Below are 18,918 nucleotides of genomic sequence, written 5' to 3' on the forward strand. Positions count from 1 at the left end.
TAAAATATTAATAATTTGAAATGTGGTAAAAATATGAATATATTTTTGTTGTTTTTGATTGTTTCTTCTGTTTTCCCTCTGCTTTTCACATGTGTTGGGACCACTTGATGTCTCATATTAAAGGCAATGCAATCCCAAGTGGATTTGCTAGTCATTTGAGTGGGTCGAAGTATGTGCCCAGGTCATTAAAATACTGCAGTGTAGTGTACTTACCGGAATTCCATCCTCACCAGGCTCACCCTGTTCACCCTGTACAATACAAAATCATAATAAGTGATAATAAGAAAACCTAAAAAACTCTCAGAATTGTTTGGCTGCTCATAATGCTTTTGTTGCTTCTTTATTTTCAGATGGTGAAGGCACGGTACAGAAAACTTGCAGAGACTGTAAATTATCAAGCATTATAATACACTGTACTGTATACTATAGAAAAGCAAGACTACACTAAGACCCTCAAAACATTGCCTTAAACAAGTGTAAGAATACAATAACTGAATTATGAAATAATTACAGTACATTACATGCTCAGTGTATTTGACTCACATTAACATTTTCCTCTGTTCATAAGCATAGGATTTATTTTAATTGTAGCCATCCATGTTATCTGTCTTAGGTCTAGAAAAACTAGGTAGGCATGACAGGCACTATATCAGAGAAATGCAGACTGCAGTATTCAGACCCCATGTCTGTCTGCCCACTTTATGGTGTTATAGGTTTCATTTTAAAATTAAAACACTGGCCATGTTTGACCATCAAACTATAATCAATAACATGCATGGACAGCTAGGCCAGAAAGACATAACAGAAGGACAGAGGGAGACTGATACCCTGGGCCATGTATTCCCCCCATACACAAGGTGGCAGCATCCTTCTGGTGGAATTCCCCTTGTACACCCACAGAGTATACTGAGAGCTGTGGCCCCGATGGGTGGCCCTGTTGGAGTACTTTGGTTCCTCCAATGGGAGCTACAGCACTATGCCTACTTTGTGAGGGCTTCTGCCTGACCTGGAACAGTTTTTTCCATGCAGTGCTGTGGTACTGGAGTAATCCCAGGTCTGGCATAAAAGAAGCCTCCTCACCTGCATCTGGAAGCTAGAGTCTGTAGGTGGTGGACGATGCTCACTGGAGAGCAATCGAGGAGGAAAAGAAATAAGTATAAGGAATTGTGACTGGGATTTGTTAATTGAAAAAAGAACCTGTGAAAAGCATAAGGGTGCAATAAAAAGAAACTTTATTTGAACCAGTGACTGTATGTCTAGTTATGTCTGGGTGTTTATTGACCCCTTCTCTATTTGTGGGTTTAGAAGGTGGTATTTTCCTAGTAATCTAGGCAGGCAGCACAGTGGTCAGAGCTGCTGCTTTGCAAAAAAGAAGGTTAGTGCTCCCTGCCTAGAGTTTACATGTTCTCCGCTTAGGCTTCCTCCCACAGTCTAAAGATATGAAGGCTGGGTGAATTGGTGTTGCTCAATGTGTGTGTGTGTGGGAGTGTGTTCACCCTGCAAAGGACTGCCTCCCTGTCCAGGTGTTTTTCCTGCTTTGTGCCTGATGACTACTGGGATGGCCTCCAGCTGACCTGTAACCCTGCCTTGGATAAGCAGGTTAGGAAGACGAATGGATGGACATTTTAAAAGTTAATTCCACCTGTCGGTTAATGTCAAGAGTTAGCCACCAGAGGTCACTGTTTCTCACATGTAAATCACCACTCTCTTCTTTCCCCACGTCATTCATTTAACATGCCTGGAAGCGACATGCTAATCAAGGCAACTACATTTAAAAATAAAATGCAAACATTGTCATCTGGTTGCAAGACTTTATAAACAAAATCATAGCTGTAGGCAACTGAAAAAGTGTCCCTGTGTTTACAAAGTACAATTCTGCCTTTCATGGGCAACTTGAGTTTAATTCTTCCCGACACCACGGATAGCACTCAGTGTAAATTTACCTAAACGGTCCAGCAACGTATCGCAATATTCAAATGAATTCAACATGGCACTTGAACTCTTTCAGCATCACATACTCATTCAGTTAGGAAGTGAACTGTTCTCTCAGGGATGCATTTTTTACCTTTTTTTTTGTTATTGGCTGCTTTTAAAAAGATTGATCATATATCATTCCACAAATATGAAGAAGGAGATGTTTGTAAGTGAAAAGACAAATGATACTCAATAATTCTTTTATCTGGAAATAATAATCGGCTGAAAAACACCCCATTACAGAGCCGAGGTTAAAGCAACTGCGGCTTTTGTGGAGCATTCCAGGGCTGACAACATGCCAGAGGCGGCTGAACCACACGATTTATGGCCCACATTCCTGAAAACTGAACATCTTGTGTTGGTTTCAGTTTTCTTGTGTTTTCTTGTGTTTAAGGCTTTGCACTCCGGGGTCCGCTGGCAAGAACGAACAGTCCCCAGAGCCAGGGCAGCAGCCGAGCAAAAGTGTGGACTGCTTCTCAATGGAAATATACTCAGCTGATGGTTTAAAGTTACTTTCTCTATTTATTTTCTCTGTGACTACCTTTCCTCTACTTGTAAATTTTAAGTTTATTTTGACTACATTGTTTTTCTTTACTTTGTTATCTATCTATCTATCTATCTATCTATCTATCTATCTATCTATCTATCTATCTATCTATCTATCTATCTATCTATCTATCTATCTACAGTCGATTCCTCTTAATTGGGACACATTAGAACTAGGACATTTTGTCCCAATTAAACGGCTGCCCCAATTAAGCGAATTCCACATAAAATTAAACAACAAATAATTTTCTTTCAATATTTTAATAAATTATTGAACCCAAATATAAATTATAAGAAAATAATATAAGCTGTGAAGAAAAAATAATAATAAATTCTAAAGTAAAATAATTAGGTATGTACATACAATTTAATGCTGCAAAAATGCATCAAGTGTAGTCTGTCTTTTGTTTTTGTAAGTTTGTACTTTGTCCTTTGCAGCTCGTCTTTTCTGTAATGCCCATACCTCACGCAGTAGATTTTCTTGTTGTAAGAGACAAACTATGGTATATTTTGGTACACCAGTTATCTCAGTGAGCCTACAATGGCTTGTATTAAATGGCTGGCTTTTAATTTTATCCAACAAAGCAATTTTACTTGAAAGTGTAAAATAATTTCTTGGCATCTTGGCAAGGGTTATAATTTTATAAATAAAATTGACAAAAAAAAAGTTTACTTATACATTATAAGTACACGCGAGGTGGTGTAGGGGTAACTGAATACGGTACGGTAGTGGTGACGGTAGACTATTAACCAGACATGTGCTACTCCACTGTAAGATTATAATATCTAAACTTACCAGTGCTTCTTCGACGGGCGATGACAGATGACTGACTTGCAGCACGCGTCTGCTACTGTCCCAAATAAGCAGAATGTTGTCCCAATTAAGCGTTTAAATTATGTATTAGTTTATTATTTTGGTTTTCATTCTTTGAGATTTGGCCCAAATAAGTGGCTGGCCCAATTAACCGGTGGCCCAATTAAGCGGAATCAACTGTATTATATAGTGCCTTTCCTATCTATCTATGTATCTATTATATAGTGCCTTTCCTATCTATCTATGTATCTATTATATAGTGCCTTTCATATCTATCTATCTATCTATCTATCTATCTATCTATCTATCTATCTATCTATCTATCTATCTATCTATCTATCTATCTATCTATGAGTGTTTGTCTGTGTGCCATTTGACCTTCTCTGTACAGGATTGTGTTGTGGCGTAGTGATTACGGGTGTGGACTGAACTATCACAAGGTCACAGATTTCATTTTCTGCTCCACCTTCCAGTGTGACCCTGAGCACATCAGTTACAATATTCACATATCTTTCTCTCTCTAAAAATATCAAGGATTGTGCCCTGTCAGCAGAATTTCTTCTGGAGCTTTCCGAACCTGATTCAGTCCATTCCAGTCTGCCCCATCCCTAAAGGCTCTTATTAAGCGTAGAGGGTTTGCATCCAATATTTTCAAAAGTGTACTGTACTCTGTTTTGGACCTGGATGAGTGTCAATAAATTAAGGGGAATATATATATATATATATATATATATATATATATATATATATATATATATATATATATATATATACACACACATATATATAATACAATATTCTAGAGGGAATTCAGATTTTCACATATATTTTGTGTTCTTGCTTTTTAAAGCACCCTATGTTGTAATGGTGGAATTGAACTGGATTTTCTCAAAACAAATGACCAGCGTCACTGGCTCAATGTTTTATGGTGGCAGCTCCAGTGCAGTCATTTCCACATTGCTTCAATTAGACCGTCCACAAGAGAGCTGAACTACTTGGGGTCACACATGGCAACAGTGTGGCTTGGGCTGTAAGACATTCACTACAAGATGCAGTCTTTAACTGTTTATATACTGAAAAATGAAAGAAATAAATAACATCTCATTGCCAAATTTACCTAATCTAATTCAGGGTGACGAGAGATCAGTGTCACAGTTTGGCCAAGGCTCCCTTCCTGGCTTTTTATTTTCTTTTTTATTTGTTTATTTCATATTATTAAATGTAACCAATATGTTTGCATTTTTTCATTTTGTATTTTTTATTCTTTAGGGAGTATTGTCTTGTTCAATAATCATGGACTGATTTTCTTTTTTCATCTCTTCTCAGTTCTGTTGAAGATCTTCCTTATCTTTTATATGTTAAGGCCAAAAGGGTGGACCCCTTTGAAGCTTCAGCTGGGACAGCCGCCATGTGTAACGCCTTGCATCCCTCAGCCTTCTGCTGAGGTATTATAGGTTTATAGGGAACTTATTGTCATGTGTACTGAGTCAACTGAAATTATACATTGCATGTGCTAATAGGCATTCAACATGTCACCATTCTTTGATAACATGATTAGTGAGCTGAACTACCTGACCTCAAACCTTTTATCTTCTCTACCTTAAATAGCTATCTTACGTTGTAGTGATGGGCTTTTGATTCACTTTACTGATTCAGTTCTTTTTAATTATCTGTTTAAGTGATTCATGAATAAAACATGAGATTGGAAAGTCCAGGGATGGCAGTCAGCTCTTATCACATTAAAAATAATAATTTAAAAAATTCATACATTATTGTATTTAATAAATTATATACATTAAAGATTGTGGTCATTCATATTACTTTGTCTTCTTTCAGTACACAAAGAATGACAAAACAGTTAAAGTGCATAATTAAAATAATATGAAACATCACAGAATCGTAAGTGAATATGAACTGTGACACTCATTCTTGGGTAATGATTCAGTTCGCAAATTAAATGAACAAGAATCATGTCCCTTGTTCTCAGGATATGATCACTCATGACTCAAATGAATGACAATAATTCCCCTGGTTCTTGGATAATGATTTATTCGCAAATCAGCCGAATGAGAATTATGAAACTCAAACTCAAGTAACAACTTGTTCATGAATCAAATGAACAAGAATCATAAGAGTTATTCTTGGGAAATGGTCCATTCGTAAATCAAATAAGCAAGAACCGCAGGACTTGTTATTAGGTAATGACCCATTCATGGATCAAATATATGAGAATCAAATGTATGATGATCAAATATACAGTATGCTTTATGCTACTGCAATCTTGTTGAGCTTTGTTGATTCAATTTGTTGGTACTTACAAATTAATTCAGAAGACTCTCTGTAAAGAGTCATTCAAAAAAAACCAAATCATTTGCAAATCTCCCATCGCTATTTCCTTGAAACTTCTGTCTTCCCTCTCTGAAAGATCTCAGAACATACTTGTCATAACCTACTAGTGGCACATTCTACACTAAATGTGGTAATACATTCGGCTACTTCTGACCCTTCAATAAAAGCTCCGGCTTGGTGATATGGCCCCTGGTGTTTTGGATGTTAGAACTTTTGTTTTTTATGATACTCTGCTTTTTGGAAACCCTGCTTCATGAGGTAAAATGACATAATAAATACAGATAGTTAGGTCAGATATTTGAAATATGAAAATTTGTGTTTCAATTTAAATGTTTAAAATTGAAATAGTCTCAATTGTACTATAAATTTGTCATTTTTCACCGTCTGGTAGAGATCCATAGAGGGCAAGACCTCTAGTAAAGGATCAAAAATATGATCATATTTATATTCTCTGACCTTGAAGTATTCTAAAATGGTACCCCACATGATTATGTTTGGAATTTGACATTTTTAAGCTTCTGAGAGTGTCTTTTAGGGAGGTCTAGGTCCACCAGTAAGCCATCAAATATCAAAAATGTGATCATATTCGTGATCAACAACCTTAATACTCAACATGCTGATATTGCCAATCCACATTTTTTGGAAGTTTTGTGAAAAGGAGTAAGTTTGACTACTCATATTAGTGGCTGAACCCCTGAAGTCGATTGAGATGGTACTCAAAACTTCAAGTCCTTCTGATCATTTTTGCTGAATACACCTATTTCTTTACTCTTTATCATAAGGGTGTAATTTGTCTGCACATAATATGGACCAAAATGGTTTACAAATTTGGGTTTATCTGGTCTAGAGGGCCAAAAATAGGAGGGAACTCCACAAAGCTCAATATTTTGCACAACAGGACTTCAAGACAAGTTAAACAGTATATCATATGTGGGGGTTTCTCATTCTTATGTGTCAGGAGGTGCAACTGAAGTGATTTCAAAGTGTTTGGATGTAATTCTTATTAACACAACATTAATTATCTTAATTCTTAATGCCAGACTTTCTGAACAAATCCTAAATGTTAACAGTCCTAAGAATTGAAGACAGCATAATTGACCATTCTTAAATACCAGGTGATGGTAGGGCTGGAGCAAATTGATGCAGTATCAGTTGCAAGGTGGGAAACAACTTTGAACATGGAACCAGGGCTCACTCGTACACACTCTGGACTCACCAATTAGACTAATGTAAACATCTTTGGGATGTCAGAGGAAAATCCAAGTACGTTGAGGAAAACTCAGACAGACACGGTGGAGAAAGCATCAGTCAAGGATCTTCTGGGCCTGAACTTGTTCAGTGGTTCTTATCTCCATTTTTATTTATTCATGTACTGCCTGACTGAGAGTAAACAACACTCATTTTCAAAAGACATCGCTCTGGTGCTGACAATTATCCTTCAGCTTTGGAAGCATGTGTGTGTTTGTGAGTGGAGCTCATGTGAAGCAAATGACAACCAACCAGTTTATTGCAGATGTCTAAAATGTTGAATTGGTTGGTGATATCAGGAATTCTATCATTCACTTTGGTAGCCTCTGTGATATGAAGTCTTCAAAAATTAACAAAGTATCAGCCAATCATAGACTGTCCCACCAACAAGTAAAAATCAATACCTGTTCTCCCACTGGTCCTCGTGGCCCATCTTTGCCAGTGTTTCCAGGGGGACCTCTTGGCCCAAGAGGACCAGGTGGGCCAGGAGGGCCTGGAGGTCCAGCCTGTCCTTGATCACCCTAACAGAAAAAAAAAATATGCAAATAGATGTGAGAGGGACTGTATAATAAATAGACAGGAAAGACGACAGATCTGTAGTTACTGTTTATAGGAAAAGCACTATATTAGACATGTTGATAGGTGTGAAAGGAACTATATAATAGATATAAAGATAGTAAAGATCACAAAATAGATCTGTAGATAGATAGGAAATGTTACAGAATAAACTCGTAGCTAGACAGGAAAGGCACTATATAAGGTATGTAAATAGATGTGAAAGGTACTATATAAATATATAGCCAGTAAAGGTCAAAGAATAGATCTTTAGATCAATAGTGAAGGCACTATAGATGGTATGTAAATAGATTTGAAAGGTATTATATAATAGGCAAGGCAGATTTAGCAAAACATAGAATAGTTCTGTACTTAGATAGCAAAGGCACTATATACCATATGTAAATAGATGTTAAAGGTACATTATAACAGATAGATAGCAAAGGCTGTACAGAAGAATAGATATGCATCAAGACAGGACAAGCACTATATATGTAGATAGATATGAAAGATTCGATATAATAGATAGATAGGAGAAGTCATAGATCTATAGGTATATGAAAAGCACTACATAAGATATGTAAACTGATGTGAAGGGTGCTATACAATAGACAGAAAGGCACTCTTTAGCCCTTTTGACTCTACATTGTGTTTGTGCATTGTTTTTTTGTGTTTTTTTTGAATGACAGACATTACTGATTGACTTTATATTTTATGATGTTGTAAATTTAACTCTGTTTTGTATCATCAAGCCAAGACAAATTAAACTCATTAAAATCTTCTTAATTGCAAATGGCTGTGATTCTTTGGTTCATATGGAGGCTGCAATTGTAATTTGGACATGAAGAAGTGAGAATTCTGCAGCTTGATGGCCTTTAAAGTAATGTCTCTTTTTCATCATATTATTATTCTGAATCTTTAACTTTACTGTTGTTATATCCTTTGTCAAAGGCTTCCAAATGCAATGTAATTTACAGGATGAGATAAGTAGCAGATTTCTTTTAAAAGCACACCTTCAGCTTGACACCCAATAGTTCATGCAGATGCCATTAACACGGCTCATGCATTACCGAAAGCCAGATGTGACCAATTTGAGATGCAGGAACTCAGTAAAGCAGAGACAGAGAGAAGGAGAGGAGTTAGAAGACGTTTAGCTCTACCTTCAGAATCCGTCTTTGAAAGCTAGGCTGATCGCCAGAGAGGAATCCATGATCAAATCGTGGAAAGACCATCTGGCCAAGGCGTGGAGGAAGAAAAGGAGGAAGATTGAAAGAGAAAGTCACCAGAGAGTTAGGAAAACAGGCAGAAGATGAAAGAGGCACAGCTGTAATTCCACTTCTGGAGACAAGGATCAAAATGTTAGCAATTGGAAAGAAGAGACAGTATGAACACTCCATCAGTATGGAATAGCAGAATATCCAAAGAAAAGCAATAAACCTGCAGCTCTGGCTGTGATGTGATGAGTATGTGGACCCTTGTGTTCTAACAAAAGCTGTCAGGTTGGCAAATCACACTACTTTATTATGGAGTTGTGTCCAATAAAGGGCTGGCATTCCTTTGAAAGATCCAGAATGCTGAATAGAATAAAACATGTTAAAAATTAAATGGATGTATGGAAGCATTGGGTACACATTTACTCTTTACCTGTGTACACTATATGGCCAAAAGTATGGCATGAGGAAACCCCTCCAAATTACTGAACTCAGCCACCCCCATAGTTAACAAGTTCATAAACACAAGCGAATAGCCATTCAGTCTCCACTGAGTCACACTAAAGAGCTCAGTGACTTTAAACATGGCACTGTCATAAGATGCAACCATTGTCACATGTCAGGATGTGACATTTCTGCTCTGCTAGATCTGCCCCGGACAAATGTAAGTGCTTTTGTTGTGAAGTGGAAGCATCAAGTTGCTACAACAGTTTAGCCATGAAGAGGTGGACCACACAGACTCACAGAGCGGAGCTTATCCCTTGTGGCATTGCTCACAACAGAGTTCCAAACTGCCTCTGGAAGCAACATCAGCACAAGAACTGGGCATCATGAAATGGGTTTCCATAGCTGAGCTGCTACACACAAGTCTAAGATCACTATGGACAATGCAATACATGGCTGGTATGGTGTAAAGCACTCTGCCATTGGACTCTGGAGCAGTGGAACGGTGGACTGATAAATCACACTGGACCAGTCCAGGGTTTGGCGAAGGCCAGGGCAACACTGCCTTCTTGATTGCATAGTACCTTACACATTTAGTGGGGTGGGAGTAATGGCAGAGGTTTGGGCTCAGCCCCTTGGTTCCAGTCTTAATATTATAGCACACAAAGACATTTTAGGCGACTTAGTGGCACCCTTTTCTTTTCTTGCAAAACTCAACCACTGTGTACAAAGCCAGGAGCATAAACACATCGAGGAACTAAAGTGCCTGCAGAGAGACGTATCCTCAACCTTATTGAACCCTTTTGGAATGAATTGGCACACCATGTCTTCTCGTCCAATATTAGCACCTGACCTTACAAATGCTCTTTTGGCTGAATGGACACAAATTCCCAGTATCCCACTCTTATTTGGGATGGTGTGGTTGGGGGGGGGGGGGTTGACATCTCCATAGTAATGCCCATGGTTTTGGAATGGGATGTCCAACAAGCTCATGTAGGTGTGATGGTCAGGTGTCCACAAACGTTTGGCCATTTAGTGTAGAAGCATGTTAGGTCTTTATGATGATTTTATGTGTAAATTAATTAGAGTATAAAGTTATTTTAGGTTCAAGTGAAATTTAATAGTTTGCGCAATTCACTTTTATCATGAAGGTGCCTTGGAAAGTTTTAAATTAGCATTTTGTAAAATATTTTATAATGAACATAGACCATAGGTGGTATAGCGATTCTGCCTCACATGTTCAGTCCAAATCTCCTTCCCTTGCACCTTCTCCCCAAATCTGTGGGAGTTTTCTGGTTAGGTTTTGCTCCCATGCTCTTTTGGTGAATTGGTAATTCTTACATTTTAAATGAACATATTTGGCTGACGTCTTTATCCAACGTGGCATACAACATCTGAGGTACAACTGCTTACATTTCTTTTTGTTTTTCCACTTGTGCACAAGCAGTTGAAGTGACTTGCTTACGGTCACACTGGGTCACACGCATGTCCTAAGGTTTTAAGTCCACAGGCTTAACCACTGTGCTACAATGTGTGGGCATTTATATGACTGGGCCCTGAGGTGGAGCTGTTCCCTGTCTAGGGTGGATTCATGTTTAATATCGCAAGGATGTTACGATAGTTCTTGTCTCCCATAACCATAAACTGGTTTAACTGGGTTTGAGAATGTTATTTTTTTATTCACCTTTACAACTATTAACATTTATATACAGTGCTTGAAAGAGTATACATATTTTTAATAATAATAATAATTCTTAACATTTGTATAGCTCTTTTCTCACTACTCAAAGCGCTTTACAGAGTGGGTGGGGTGCCACTTCAACCACCACTAATGTGCAGCATCCACCTGAATGATGCGACAGCAGCCATTTTTGCACCAGTATGCTCACAGCAGATGAGCTGTTAGGCGGTGAAGGGTTGACATATAGTTAGCCAATTAGAGACAGAGGATGATTAGGGGGCTAGAATGACCAGGACATTGGGGGCAATTTAGCCTGGACATCAAGATAAACCCCACTATTTATGAAAGATGCCCAGGGATCTTTTATGACCACAGAGAGTCAGGACCTCAGTTTTATATTTCATCCACTAGAACAGTGCCATTTTTGCACCACAGTGTCCCTTCACTGTACTGGGGTATTGGAATCCAAAATCAGACCACAGGGTGAGTGCACCCTTCTGGCTTTGCCCACACCAGTACCAATAACAACACCTCACCAAAAGGTATATATTTGTTCTTAGTTTAGACATTTTGCACAGTGTGACCACTAAGGGTGCATAGCAGCACGCCCAAACCCCAGACTCAACCTCACAGACTCACATCATAAGTTAAAATAAAATATTTTACTTAACAAAATGCTATCACAAAGGCTTCTATCTCAATTGAACACCAAATACAATCCTATTCTCTCTTTTCTTCTCCACTCCTCCTAGGTGAGCTTTGTCCTTTTCTACCTGACTCCATCTCACCTGGGTGAAATGGAGCAGAACCCTTTAGACTGGATATAAGAGGTCATCATTTTGCACGTAGGAGGCACTTCCAGGTCATATGGAACCTCCCCATGACAGAAGAGCCCGTCTCCAGCAGCTCCTGCTTGCAGCACCCAAGGACCCCAACAGGGTTCTTCACTAGCACTACAACTCCCATGCAGCCCTGCGGCTGCCCAACCGGGATCCATACCAGTGGGACAATGCCACCCAGTGTACTGGAGAAACACAAGACACTCAGAGGCAGTCTCCCTCCGTCCTACCCTTATAATGGCCTCCCAAATGGGAAAGCTACCACTAACTAAGCCTATTGGAACATCCTTTCATCTTTCTCCTTCCGTTATAAAGGCCTCCCGACCAGATGCCACCTAACCTGTTTTTACTTTGACATTAAAAGAGACTTTTTCTGTTAATCAGTGTCAAAAAAGCTAAATTAAATTCACTAAAATTCACAGCTGTACAACAAGAAAATGGGAAAAATGCCAAGGGGGTGAATCCCTTCCTTGTGCCCATTACTAAAAGAACAGACCCTGTCTTCTTGTAAAGCCTTCAGAGTAAAATGGAGTTGAAATGTCAGAAAAGTGATATAAGAGAGTATTAGTAAATTACACAAGGACAGTCTGGAAGAAGACTTGCGTCTGGCCAGAACACAGAGAGATGTCTGACCAAATTAAATACACAGGGGCACACAAACCTTCACGGTGAGAATCTGATTACTGTATAAAGGCGCCAGGCTGTCAAATCCCTGGGGATACAACACAGGACTGATTTAATACTACAGTCAGACACATTTGAAACCAAAGTGTGATCCCACATATTATAACGGCCAGGGTTAACATTCATAGAGTCATCAGGGGATTCAGACCCCTTCACTTTCTGAACACTTAATTGAGTTGTAGATTTCATTTTCATGGGATAACTTTGCCATTTATGGTCATCAATCTACACTCAATAACCCATAACAACACAGAAAAAAACATTTTCAGAAAGGTTAGCAAATGTATTAAAAAATCAAAAACTGAAAACTCTTTTTCCTAGAAGTATTCAGGTCCTTCATTCAGTACTTTGTAGAAGCCCCTCTGACAGCAATTCCAGCTTTGAGTCTTCCTGGGTAAGCTTTGCACACCTGAATTTGGGCAGTTTATCCCATTCTTCCTGGCAGATCCTCTCTAGCTCTGTTAGACTGGGTGGGAAGTGTCTGTAAACTGCCATCTTCAGGACTCTCCACACACGTTCTATGGGTTTTAAGTCTGGGCCACTCAAGGACACTCACAGACTTGTCCTGAAGTCACTCCAGCATTGTCTTGGCTGTATGCGTTGGGTGATTGTTGTGTCAACAACCTAAGCAGGTTTTCTTCACGGACCTCTCTGTATTTGGTTGCATTAATGTTAACCTCAATTCTGACCAGTCTCCCTGTTCCTGCACTGCCATCCCACAGCATAATGCTCTCACCATCATTCTTAACTGTAGAGATGGTATTAGGCAGGTGTTGAGCAGTGCCTGGTCTTTACCAGACATAGTGCTCGAAGACCAGTTTTTGTCTCATCAAACCAGATAATCTTTTCCTCCTGCTCTCAGAGTTATTTAAATACAAACTTCAAGCAGGGTGTCAAATAGTAACAATTTTACTTGAGAGTTGCTTCCGTCTGGCCATTCCACCATAAACGCCTAAATGATGGGAGTCCTACTGAGATGGCCATCCTTCCAACATGTTCTCCCACCTCAGCAGAGGATCTCTGAAGCTCTGTATGAGTGACCATTGGGTTCTTGGTCACCTCCCTGTGCTCCTGGGAATATTCAAAGCTTTAAAAATGGTTTTATCCGCTAGGAATGACAGATTTCAGTTTTTAAGTCTGAAAACATATTTTCAGTTTGTCATTATGGGTTATTGAGCAACTGTAACCATTTAAAATTAAATCTACAACACAATAAAGTGTCCAGAAAGTGAAGTGGTTCAAACACCGCCTGAATCAACTGCATATTTACAATTTTTTCTTGAACAGAATTAAATACTTTAATTATAACATTATATTATTATAGTATTTAAAGTATTTTATACAATATTAAATACTATTTGGTTCATTGTTTTTTCCTAAGTGATTTACAAATCACAAGCAGGTTGCAGCATTGTTTCCTTATTTTGATTTCATTGTTCATTCCACGGGTGGCATGGTGGCACAGCAGTTACCTCTGTCCATGGGTGAGTTCTGTGTAAGGCGCTGGAGTCCATCTGCATAGCCTTGCACATAGCGTACCCCAGATGGGATGCACACCCACACAGATCAGACCAACTTAGAGTACTCATGAAACATTTGAAAAGGTGGGAGAATAGGCCTGATGGGCTTTGTTGAGTTGAAAGGCCAAATCCCATATTTGTTTTTCAAGTTTTTCATCTTTGCAATGTAGGAACAAGAGAAATAAACTGACTTCTTCAGTTCAGCTCTGATGTAGGTGCACTGGTTGTAGTCCTAGGATGGGAACTGAACCAAGATATCCTGGAGCCCTGAGGCAGAATTCCCAGGAGGTAAATGATTTTTTCCAAAGACACAGCCAGCACACCATTAACACACCCTGCTGGTGTTTTGCAAGTCACCGATATTTTATATGATACTCTCCTGCATTACTTACAGAGGTCTTGTTTTTTAGGAGGAGATTCCTAAAATGCCAAACTAGTGAGACTAAAAGACAATGTGGTTTTAATATAGACCATAAAAAAAATTTAAAAACTTTAATTAAAAAATAATTAATTAAAAAAAAAAACATCTCATACTTGTCGGACATATTGTATACAAAATTCTACATTTCACATAACTGTGCATGTACAACTTACTTTGGGTGTGCTATGAGACAAGGATTAGGAACAAACTGTTCAATGTCACGCCCATATTACTATTGGAAATATGAAAAGTATGAGTTTCCAGGTGGGAAATTACACATGAGCAGCCTTCCGAAAAGAAGCACCCAGGTGAACAATCGGAGATATGCTCGTTTCATTTTGGTTATGATGAAAAATTGCTAAATATTTAAAGATGGGTTGAAATCTAAGTAATCAACGTCCCATGTTACTATTGGAAATATGAAAAGTATGAGTTTCCAGGTGGGAAATTACACATGAGCAGCCTTCCGAAAAGAAGCACCCAGGTGAACAATCGGAGATATGCTCGTTTCATTTTGTTTATGATGAAAAATTGCTAAATATTTAAAGATGGGTTGAAATCTAAGTAATCAACGTAGACCTTAGCATTAACATTTACAGTGCACCATCTATTGGAATGCTTTTGTAATGCATGTAGTAATAAAATGCATTGCATTTGTCATTCTAACAGATGGCGAATAACACACATTTGTAGTAATAAAACACATCTGTTGGAATGACAAATGAAATGCAGATATCGCTGTTATATGCCACTTGGTATGGAATTTGTAGAATCTGTGCTAATGTTTGTGATGAACCATTTGTTGGAATGACAGATGTAATGCATTTTATTACTACAAATTCTTGTGGATGTGCCATCTGTTAGGATATTTGTCTCTGTTGTATGTCTCTTCTTATGAGATTTGTGAAAGCAGTGCTAATGTTTGTAATCCACCATTTGTTGGAATGACAAATGCAATTCATATCTCTCTTGTATATGCTATTTGGTATAGGATTCATAGAAACAGTGCCATTGTTTGTGATGTGCCATCTGTTGAGATGATAAAAACAATGCAATTTACTGCAAAATTTGTGATTCCCCTTTTTTTGGAATGACACGTACTGTACGTAGCTACCAGACAGATGCACAGGCACTTATCCTTTTGTCAAGGTGGATTTAATACATTTACTTTTTTTGCTTTTCCATTATTTTCAGTGATGTGAAAAATTAAGTACAGCCCATGAAATGTTTTTTCTTTCTTAACATATGTTTACCTACCATGAAGAATAAAAAACTTTGGATGGCGTTTTCCCACGCCTGGACACGGGTCACCGGGGCCCCCCTCTGGAGCCAGGCCTGGAGGTGGGTCTCGATGGTGAGCCCATGGTGGCCGGGACTGCACCCATGGGGCTCGGCCGGGCACAGCCTGAAGAGGCAACATGGGTCCCCCTTCCCATGGGCTCACCACATGTAGGAGAGGCCAAGGAGGTTGGGTGCAGTGTGAGTTGGGTGGTGGCCGAAAGCGATGACCTTGGCGGTCCGATCCTCGGCTACAGAAGCTGGCTCTTGGGACGTGAAGGAGTTCAAGTACCTCGGGGTCTTGTTCACAAGTAAGGAAAGAATGGAGCAAGAGATCAACAGGCGGATCGGTGTGGCGTCCGCAGTGATGCGGGCACTGCATCGGTCTGTCGTGGTGAAAAAGGAGCGGAGTCGTAAGGTGAAGCTCTCAATTTACCAGTCGATCTCTGCTCCTACCCTCACCTATGGTCATTAGCTGTGGGTAGTGACCGAAAGAACGAGATCGCGAATACAAGCAGCTGAAATGAGTTCCCTCCGCTGGGTGTCTGGGCTTTCCCTTAAAGATAGAGTGAGAAGCTCAGTCATCCGGGAGGAGCTCAGAGTAGAGTCGCTGCTCCTCTGCATCGAGAGGAGTCAGATGAGGTGGCTCGGGCATCTGATCAGGATGCCTCCTGGATGCTTCCTTGGTGAGGTGTTCCGGGCACGTCTAACCAACCCAGGAAACGCTGGAGGGACTATGTCTCTCGACTGGCCTGGGAACGCCTCCGGATTCCCCCAGAAGTGCTAGTAGAAGTGGCCAGGGAGAGGGAAGTCTGGGCATCTCTGCTCAAGCTGCTGCCCCCGCGAGCCGATCTCGGATAAGCGGAAGAGGATGGATGGATGGATCTATATTTTTAGGTATCTATAGGTAAAGGTGATATAACAACCATCAAAGCACATTTACATTTTGATGTCATTTGTATAATTCAAATAAACATACATGCAAATTTTGCATGTGGAAAAAGTAAATGCACCCCTTCATTTATCACTACCTCAAACATCATTAGAAAGGATCTTGTCTACTGCTATCTTATTGAAGCTAACTCAGACATTTGGTTAGGTTTGCTCTTTGTTGTTCAAGTGTGTGTTTTCACCATGCTGAGATCGAAAGAGCTCTCTGAGGCCTTCAGAAAGAAGGATATACAATCTTTGGCCACTTTATTAGGTACACCTTGCTAGTACCGGGTTCGACCCATTTTTGCCTTGAGAACTGCTTTAATTCTCTGTGGCATAAGTCCAACAAGATGCTGGAAACATTCCTCAGGGATTTTTGCCAATGTTGACATGATTTCAACACACAGTTCCTGCAGATTTTTCGGCTGCATATCCATGATACAAATCTCCTGTTTCACGACATCCCAAAGGTGCTCTATTGGATTGAGATCTGGTGACTGAGAAGGTCATTTGAGTATAGTGAACTCATTGTCATGTTGAAGAAACCAGTTGATGATGTGAGATTTGTGACATATCCTGCCGGAAGGAGCCATCAGAAGATCTTCAGCAACAATACTCATGTAGGCTGTGACATTTAAACGATGCACAGTTGGTACCCCTCCTTTAACCGCCACCTTATCGTGGTGGAGGGGTTTGCGTGTCCCAATGATCCTAGGAGCTCTGTTGTCCGGGGCTTTATGCCCCTGGTAGGGCCACCCAAGGCAAACTGGTCCTAGGTGAGGGATGAGACAAAGAGCGGTTCAAACCTTCTATGATGAATGAAAACTTTGGACGCCGTTTTCCCTTGCCCGGACGCGGGTCACCGGGGCCCCACTCTGGAGCCAGGCCTGGAGGTGGGGCTCGATAGCGAGCGCCTGGTGGCCGGGCCTGCACCCATGGGGCTCGGCCGGGCACAGCCCGAAGAGGCAACGTGGGTCCCCCTTCCCATGGGCTCACCACCTATGGGAGGGGCCAAGGAGGTCGGGTGCAGTGTGAGTTGGGTGGTGGCCGAAGGCGGGGACCTTGGCGGTTCGATCCTCGGCTACAGAAGCTGGCTCTTGGGACGTGGAATGTCACCTCTCTGAAGGGGAAGGAGCCTGAGCTAGTGTGCGAAGTTGAGAGGTTCCGGCTAGATATAGTCGGACTCACCTCGACGCACAGCTTGGACTCTGGAACCAATCTCCTTGAGAGGGGCTGGACTCTGTACCACTCTGGAGTTGCCCTCGGTGAGAGGCGCCGAGCGGGTGTGGGTATACTTATTGCCCCCCGACTTGGAGCCTGTACATTGGGGTTTACCCCGGTGGACGAGAGGGTAGCCTCCCTTCGCCTTCGGGTGGGGGGACGGTTCCTAACTGTTGTTTGTGCGTATGCACCGAACAGCAGTTCGGAGTACCCACCCTTTTTGGAGTCCCTGGAGGGGGTGCTAGAGGGCATACCTTCTGGGGACTCCCTCATTCTGCTGGGAGACTTCAATGCTCACGTGGGCAATGACAGTGAGACCTGGAAGGGCGTGATTGGGAGGAATGGCCCCCCCGATCTAACCCCGAGCGGTGTTTTGTTATTGGACTTCTGTGCTCGTCACGGATTGTCCATAACGAACACCATGTTCAAGCATAGCGGTGTTCATATGTGCACTTGGCACCAGGACACCCTAGGCCTGAGTTCGATGATCGACTTTGTGGTCGTGTCGTCTGACTTGCGGCCACATGTCTTGGACACTCGGGTGAAGAGAGGGGCGGAGCTGTCAACTGATCACCACCTGGTGGTGAGTTGGCTTCGATGGTGGGGGAGGATGCCGGTCAGGCGTGGTAGGCCCAAACGTGTTGTGAGGGTCTGCTGGGAACGTCTGGCAGAGCCCCCTGTCAGAAGTAGCTTCAACTCCCACCTCCGGCAGAACTTCGACCATGTCCCGAGGGAGGTGGGGGACATTGAGTCCGAATGGGCCATGTTCCGTGCCTCTATTGTTGAGGCGGCTGACCGGAGCTGTGGCCGTAAGGTGGTCGGTGCCTGTCGTGGCGGCAATCCCCGAACCCGTTGGTGGACACCGGTGGTGAAGGATGCCGTCAAGCTGAAGAAGGAGTCCTACAGGACCCTTTTGTCCTGTGGGACCCTGGAGGCAGCTGATAGGTACCGGCAGGCCAAGCGGAATGCGGCTTTGGTGGTTGCTGAGGCAAAAACTCGGGCGTGGGAGGAGTTTGGGGAGGCCATGGAGAACGACTTTCGGACGGCTTCGAGGAGATTCTGGTCCACCATCCGGCGTCTCAGGAAGGGGAAGCAGTGCAGTGTCAACACTGTATATGGTGGGGATGGTGCGCTGCTGACCTCGACTCGGGACGTTGTGGGTCGGTGGGGGGGAGTACTTCGAAGACCTCCTCAATCCCA

General features: G+C 41.3%; 1 protein-coding gene across 1 annotated transcript in view; it reads right to left on the minus strand.

Annotated features, from left to right (window-relative positions):
• The window catches only part of col23a1a (collagen type XXIII alpha 1 chain a), a 91,466-nt gene that overhangs the window by 45,320 nt on the left and 27,228 nt on the right, over positions 1-18,918 (minus strand). Inside the window, exons 5-7 of the mRNA XM_028813103.2 lie at positions 12,323-12,373; positions 7,336-7,452; positions 214-249 (exon numbers count right to left, since the gene is read on the minus strand). The gene's annotated coding sequence lies outside the window, so the exon portion shown is untranslated. The remainder of the gene's footprint in view (positions 1-213; positions 250-7,335; positions 7,453-12,322; positions 12,374-18,918) is intronic.

The sequence above is a fragment of the Erpetoichthys calabaricus genome, chromosome 11 (genome assembly GCF_900747795.2).
Source record: "Erpetoichthys calabaricus chromosome 11, fErpCal1.3, whole genome shotgun sequence".
Taxonomy (NCBI): Eukaryota; Metazoa; Chordata; class Cladistia; order Polypteriformes; family Polypteridae; genus Erpetoichthys; species Erpetoichthys calabaricus.